A 7,444-nucleotide genomic window follows, 5' to 3' on the forward strand; every position below is an offset into this window, starting at 1 on the left:
TGTCAGAAAATGTAACTAAATGCTCACATTTGGTGTTTTCCAAAGTAAAGTAAAAACAGAACAGGAAACATATAAGTTGATGACCAGATTCTCAGCTTCCAGAAATTAGGTCAGTGTAGCTCCACTACGCATAGTTATACTAAGCCCATTTATATCCCATTTTGGCACCAGCCTGAAGAACTCTCCCTTTCACATGCTCAGTATCAGGTAGAGGCCCTAAAAGGAAATTCACTACATTAGCACTGTGACAAACTTTTCCATATGCCCTATTTTTCTGTCTTTGGAGCTTTGCTTGGATGTATTATTGGTAAATGTAACTTCTGTTACAGGATATTCTGAGTTGGAAGAGATTCACAAGGACCATCGAATCCAACTTGTAAGTAAATGGTCCCTACAGGGATCAAACCCACACCCTTGGCATTATTAGCACTGTTATTATCAGCTGAAGTAATCTCATCCTGTTTAGATTTCATCTGAATTTGAAATCTAAGAAGTCTTAGACGATGGAGACTATGTTCCACTTTCTACTATGTGTTAGACTCTCTAGACAAATGTCTCCTAAAGTGCCATCAGGCTATTTCACTAAAACCTCAAACAAAAACTGATTTTGAGAACAATAAATTTTCCAAATGAACTGAAGTTGGATGTGCAGAAAAATGAAGTGATCAATTTCCTTTCAGAGCAAAGTTTCAGCCCAGAATTTGAGGGAGACCATCTGTCATTATAGCTATGTGTACATCTAAGTCTCCTGCCTGAAATCTCTCCTGAGGCAGGAAGGAGAACAGAAGGGAAAAGGGCTCTGCAAGGCCAGAGCAGCCCGGGCTAGAGTCACAGCATTTGTCAGCAGCAATGGACACAGGGGAAGAAAGACTGGTGAACTGAGGGCTTTTGGGTAGGAAGTTGAATGGAGATGCCTGAGAATGGCATAACAAGAAGATAAGGGTGGTTTGTTTTTTTTTTTTTTGCAAGAGAGCTCGAAGGTATGCATTATGGGGATAGAAAAGAAAAGTAGAGGTCTTAGATCCAGAAGGTTAAATTTTAAGAAAGAACAGCTGTGGGATATGGTGATAGAGATTTGATCTACGGTCAGGGAGGTAGGGATAATTAAGAGATTCTTTTCCCAGGCCTGTTAAGCCCATATCTATTTTCACTCAACTGAGTGTTTTAGTATACAATGATGGCAATATCCACTGGTCTCCATATTTTGTAAGTATTATGAACAATGAAAAAAAAGTCCATCCAAAAAGGGCATTCAATCAGCTGAGCAGGGAGGCTTCACTTGTCTCTGTGTTCTTTCTCTTCGTAAAAAAAAAATATTTTATTCTGAGTTTGCCATGGTAGTCACAAGATTTTAAGAGATCCCAGGGAAAATTATTTTCATTGTTTTTAAACCTGATGCAATTCCCTTCTTATCCTCACCGCAAGATGAAAACATTTCAAATTTAGCAAACCAGTGGACAGTCCAAATGGAGCCTGAAGCTCCTCATCAGCAGCCAGTTGCCTTGCCAGGAGTTTCAGCAATCCACCTGATGGCTGGCAATTTCTCCTTCATCTATTCTTGTTCCCATAGAAACAGAAACAAAATAGTCAAACTTAGGTAAAGCTTTTTTTCTCATTTTCTTCTCATTTTTTTTTTTTTCCTCAAAGGAACAACAACAGCAAAGATGTTCATGAAGTGTTCCTGTTTTCTGTGACCTCGGGCTCTTTTTCATCAGAACTGACAGAAAATAAGCAGGCAGCTACAGAACCATAAAGTCCTGTGGAAACTACAAGAGGTACAGGCTCAAGTGATATAGAGATATAGAGATATTTCCTCAGGAAAGCATACAGACAATGAGTCAACAGCAGTGAAAGATCAGTAGGAGTTTACCAAACAAAAAAACATCATGAAAAAAACACCTGTAGGCATGAGTTCCTGTCTTTGTAATTTAATGGTATTCATTGGCCCTAGTGAGTGAGAAGCAAAATACATTGTTTGCGTTTCTTTCGCTATTCCGTGTACAGATATGATCAAAATATTTGTTGAAATTGAATTCTTCCTTTTGTTATAACCATTTTTTGAAAGCTACAGCCTTGTAGATTTGTAAGTGCTTGTGCTCACACATCTTTTGGGCAATATGTTGCTTTCACTTATTCTTACTGAAATTATTTTGGTTCTCTAAGGGTGTAGAGGAGCAGCAGTTGGCCCAGAGACTGTGTTTTATGGCACACATTCCTGTAAAGGAAGGCAATTTTACTTGTCATTAAAATATACCAAAAGGGAAAAGAAAGTATCTTTCCCAGAATGGGCTCCATCCTGCCTCGAAATTGGTGGATTTTATCGGCTATGAAGCCCTTCAGAAGGACCTCAACAGGTTGGAGAGATGGGAAGAGAAGAACCATCTGAAATTCAACAAAGGCACACGCAGGGTCCTGCACCTGGGAAAGAATAATCCCCTGCACAGTACAGGCTGGGGGTTAACCTGCTGGAATGCAGCTCTGCTGGGAAGGACCTAGGGGTCCTGGTGGACAACAAGCTGTCCATGAGCCAGCAGTGTGTCCTTGCGGCCAAGAAGGTCGCATTAGGTAGAGCACTGCCAGCAGGTCAAAGGAGGTGGTCCTGCCCCTCTACTCAGCCTTGCTGAGGCCACATCTGCACATCTGCAGTGCTGTGTCCAATGCTGGGCTCTTCAGTACAAGAAAAACATGGAGCTCCTAGAGAGGGTCCTGTGGAGGGCAGCGAAGATCATTAAGGGACTGGAGCATCTCTCTTACAAGGAGAGGGAGTTGGGCCTGTTCAGCCTTGAGACGATCTCATCAGTGTCTCTAAGTATCTGAGGGGAGGGTGTCAAGAGGATGGAACCAGGATCTTAGTGGTGCCAAGCAATAAGATAAGAGGCAATGGGCAGAAACTGGTGCACAGAAAGTTCCACCTGAACATGAGGTAGAACTTCTTTACTGTGTGGGTGAATACACAGTGAGACAGATTGCCCAAAGAGGTTTCGGAGTCTCCCTTGCTGGAGATGTTCAATAACTGTCTGGACACAGTCCTGTGCCATGTGCTCTAGGATGAACCTGCTTCATCAGGGACCAGATGCCCCACTGTGGTCCTTTCCAACCTGACCCATTCTGTGATTCTTTGGTGTTCCAGAGAGACATATCACACATGAATGACAGTGCTCCATCTGAATTCACACTAATCACAGAATTGTCACCCCCTGTCCATCATCCCCAAGGGATAACACTTTTTGGTTCTCTTAGTGAGATGTTACATGAGCAGGTGGACATCAATTTAAAACCAGTCTTGTTAATAAGCTGGAAAGGCATCCATCCCAAAAGCTATCATAATGAAAACACCGTTCTAGGAGCTAGTTTTCGTATTGTGACATGATTTTACAACACTTTTTGATGAGTTTTCATTATAATTTAGAATCTTATATATGCAGACACTAATTCTTGTGGTCTTCATGCCTTGACAGCCTTGAGGTACTTCTACTGCAACAGATGAGAAAGCTAACTAAGCTGGTGATTGTCAAGAGTAACAAAATGGTTAAGGAAAACCAAAACCTCTTGTCTGTTCTTACGAGAAACATCTATTTCCATTAACACTTTCACATTTTAATGCAGCCAGGAGTGATTTCTCGATGGTTTTCATTAGTAAGGAACATTTTAGGATTTTACCTAAAGTGCATTTGCTAACAAGAGCACTTACTTTCCTTCCATCATTTTCTTACTTGAAGTAGAAGGAAGTAATTTTCATGTTATGAGAAGTCAAATAATGGTGAATCCTGCCTCTTAAAATGTGTTAGACAGAAATCTGCAATTTCAGTTTGGAACAGTTACAAGACTTAAATAAATGGGATTGATTTATTCATTTGCTTTTAGGAGATAGACAAACCTAGATTCTCTGCTTTACTATTCCTTACATCTTGGTGGCCCATATATCAATTAATTCAATCTCTTTGTAGCTGACTCAGAAATTGGAACTCTCTACTGAACATGGACTTGGTGTAACTTATTTTTATTCCTAAGTTGAGACTCAAGCAACAGTTCAAACTCTTCATCATCTTGCCTATATTGAAGATTGCACCTTTCTTATGTAGAAGGTTACACTGAAAATTAGCTCAGAAATGTAAGAGTTCATTTTTTTAGAGCATCACAGTGGCTAGACAAGGTTGAATCAAAGGTCTTTCTAACTCCAAAAGGTCAGAAGATGTGAATAATTGAGAGAATAATGACAGAATGGGCATATACTGACAATCCCCCCAGTACTTTCTATTTTCTGGAGAGCTACACACACTGCACATAGGTGATCTATATTAAATAAATCCTTATTTATAAATCTATATTAAATAAATCCTGCTACAAAATTGTTAGATTTCAATTCCACAAACTTGTCCAAGCAAACCTGTCTTGCCTTTTAAACTTATTCAAGCACTTAATACTCCCTGGCCAAAGATATTGAAGGCTTAAATACGTGTTGCATGGAGGACTAATGCTTCTTTCGTTTCTTTGCATCTGACTCATTGCCATTTTTTGTTGATGTTTCCCTCAACAAACCAAGTCTGAGAGCTTCACCATAAGGTCTGGCATACTGTTGCCTTTTGCATATTGATAAAAAGATCTACTAACCATTTGCTTACCTAAAGCTGCACTGTAAGAGAAATAGGGACTTAAACTTCAGCAAATCCTATTTAAACTAGGGACTGACGTATCTCTACCAGTAAATGATGACCTGTGTGAAGAGAAAACAACTACTAGAAAATCAATATTTATTTAATATCCAAGGATACAGGCTGTTTTTATCTCTTTTCACATGAAATTACACAGTAGTACATTCAGCATTTTGCTGCTTGGCTTTTCATCAGCAAATAATTTCTTATAAAACCAAGCAGTAGGCCAGCTATCAGCGAAAGGCAGGCATCAAGCATCTCATTTTTTGAGACATGAGAATCTAATAGGAAAATACTGCTGCTTCCAAATCTTTCCTCTGCTGCCTCTATTTAATAGTGTCGCTTTGAATATGCTTGTGGTGCTTTTGCAGGGTGCTGTGATGGCATCAACAGATGGCTGAAAGTAGAACTTGTCTTCTGCAGCCCCAGGACTAGAAAGAGCACTGGCAGTATGACACATGCCAGTCAGGTTGATGCTATGTACTACCAGTTATATGCCATTTCTCATAATCCAGTTTTCTCTGTGTCCTTCAGTAGGACTTTTATTTGCAGAAGTGTGGGCTTAGGATCCACTCACACCTGGGAGGTCTACATCTAGGAGTCGGATGGGAGGTTTGACGCAGGTGTTGAAGTAGGATAAGGTTTATTCACTGAGATGTCTGGCCTTCTGAATTATGGGGTGTTATCATTCTGAACTATGACCTTCTTTTTGCGTGTTTTATGAAAGGTTAGCACTCCCCCTATAAGGATGGAAGAGGCCCTTGTGGCCTATACAACATGCGTAGGGTTAAGGCACTGCCACCTACCTCATGACATCTATGTTTAACCCGAGGTTTAGTTTGAGTATTAGAAACAGGTTCTTCACCCAGAGTGACGCTGGGCACTGGAACAGGTTCCCCAGGGAAGTGGTCACACCATCAAGCCTGTTTAAGTTCAAGAGGCGTTTGGACAATGCTCTCAGGCATATGGTGTGATTGTTAGGGATGATCCTTATGGGTCCCTTCCAGCTCAGAATATTCTGTAATTCTGTGACAAGACTCGTCTTTAAAGTTGCTGTTTGTCCAAATTCACTGGTGGTTGTTCAAAAATATTTGAGGCTATCATACTGCATAAGCATGGCTATTCCAGGATTTGAGGTACAAAGACAAATTCACAAAATCCCTTCCTATAGCTTACAGAAGACTTCTAAATGTGGCTGTTAAGCATGCAGCCAGAGCTGAAACAGGATTTCTCCACAAAACAAGTGAAATTCAGTTTTGGATGTGTAGTGGTAAAATTCCATTTTGCCTCGTTCTTGCAGGTGTTGCCCTCCTTCCCACAAAGTGCTGGGGAAATCCTGTAGAAAAAGAATATAAAACAGTGCTGTGCCCCACCTCCTGGCACTCTCCTGCCTGGCACTGGGGCTATGCTCTGGGAAGGAATACAGCAGGCACTCCTGGTCAGAGCATGGGCACAGAGAGCAGGAGTGAAGGTGCCAAAAGGGCTTCTAGTGAGCAGAGAAGCCCAGCATCTGTCTGTCACTTTTGAAGTCTCCCTATGGAGTGCACCAGGGAGTTTGCTGTGCAGTGGCAGTGGGAAGGCCATACAGATTAAGGTTCCCTCTTCCTCACTGCTGGAGTTCTGTACCATAGCATGGACTCTTTCAGTACTCCAAATCTTTTTTTAGGAGTTTGCTCACTTTCCATGTGCACCAAACAGGTTAGCCTCTCCTTCAGGCAATGAGTATACAGCATTGCATTAGGCCAGCAACATAAGCAACAGCTGCCTAGCTCAAACCACATCATGACACTTGTAGGCATAAAATCATTAACAGAATTTCTAAAATCTGAAGAAAATTTAGTGATGGCTAATTTCCCCAGGCACTCTAGAAATACCTTTTTCTTGTTGAAGACATATATAGGTCAGTCAAGTGTTATCAGTAACTAATTTAATGAGAAAGCTAATACTTTCACTGCTTCAGTCATCAGTTTTTCTAAAGCTGACTCTATTTTCAGAAATCTGGGTTGGTTTATATATATATATATATATAAACAAACACACAAACAAGCAGCAAACAGCACAGTCTACAGATGAGTAATCTATCTCATACTTCATCAGAAGCCTCTGCCACTCCTCCTGTAGTTAGTACTTTTTCTCCCATTTACTAATTCTTTAAGGATTGACCTGACATTTTACAGTTTATCATGATTCAGGAGCAGAGCACAGCCAAAGAAGCTGTTTCAGAAGCACACTGAAAGCAATTTCACTTTGTAACCCAGGCCCTCTGATCCTACTTTGACAGCGTGTATTGAATCAGACTAGGAAAATGGTCTGAAATATTCTAGTCCCGCATGTATTCTGAGCAAGAGAGGGGCAGAACATGACAACTGTGTGAGGGGAGAGAGCTGCCCTTTCCTAAGCACTCAGAAAAATGAGCTGACACTTAATTAGTATGGGGGTGGTCTGGTTTGGTGCTATGGACATAGTTCATACTGAATTTGTGACTTCTCTGCCTAGTGTCTGCAAGATCTGTTACTTTTGATAAAGATCCCAGTACTGTTAGCTTGGAAGTTGCACAGGGCTCCCTGCCTACCTGCAGTCCCGTATGTAAGAAGTAACAAACCCCACGGAGTGCATTAGAGACCTTTTTTCTTCTGTTAAAGTGCCTCGCAAAAATCCTCTGTATAAAAATGAGAACAGTCACCACCTTCTGCAGCGACAGTACCCAACGGCATAGAAGGAAAAATCAATTCAAATTACACAGTAAGGAGTATGGTTGCCCAGGGACTTTCTGTTCTCAGCACTTCCTAACC

General features: G+C 41.0%; 1 non-coding gene across 1 annotated transcript; it reads left to right on the forward strand.

Annotated features, from left to right (window-relative positions):
* Positions 1-5,365: 5,365 nt before the first annotated feature.
* On the forward strand, positions 5,366-5,490 carry LOC114065477. Its single transcript, XR_003572979.1, has one exon. It is a non-coding gene; the product is annotated as a U6atac minor spliceosomal RNA (small nuclear RNA).
* Positions 5,491-7,444: the final 1,954 nt, after the last annotated feature.

Source organism: Empidonax traillii, unplaced genomic scaffold, assembly GCF_003031625.1.
Source record: "Empidonax traillii isolate 1590-97213 ecotype Southwest subspecies unplaced genomic scaffold, ASM303162v1 scaffold666:size787383, whole genome shotgun sequence".
In the NCBI taxonomy this organism is placed as follows: domain Eukaryota; kingdom Metazoa; phylum Chordata; class Aves; order Passeriformes; family Tyrannidae; genus Empidonax; species Empidonax traillii.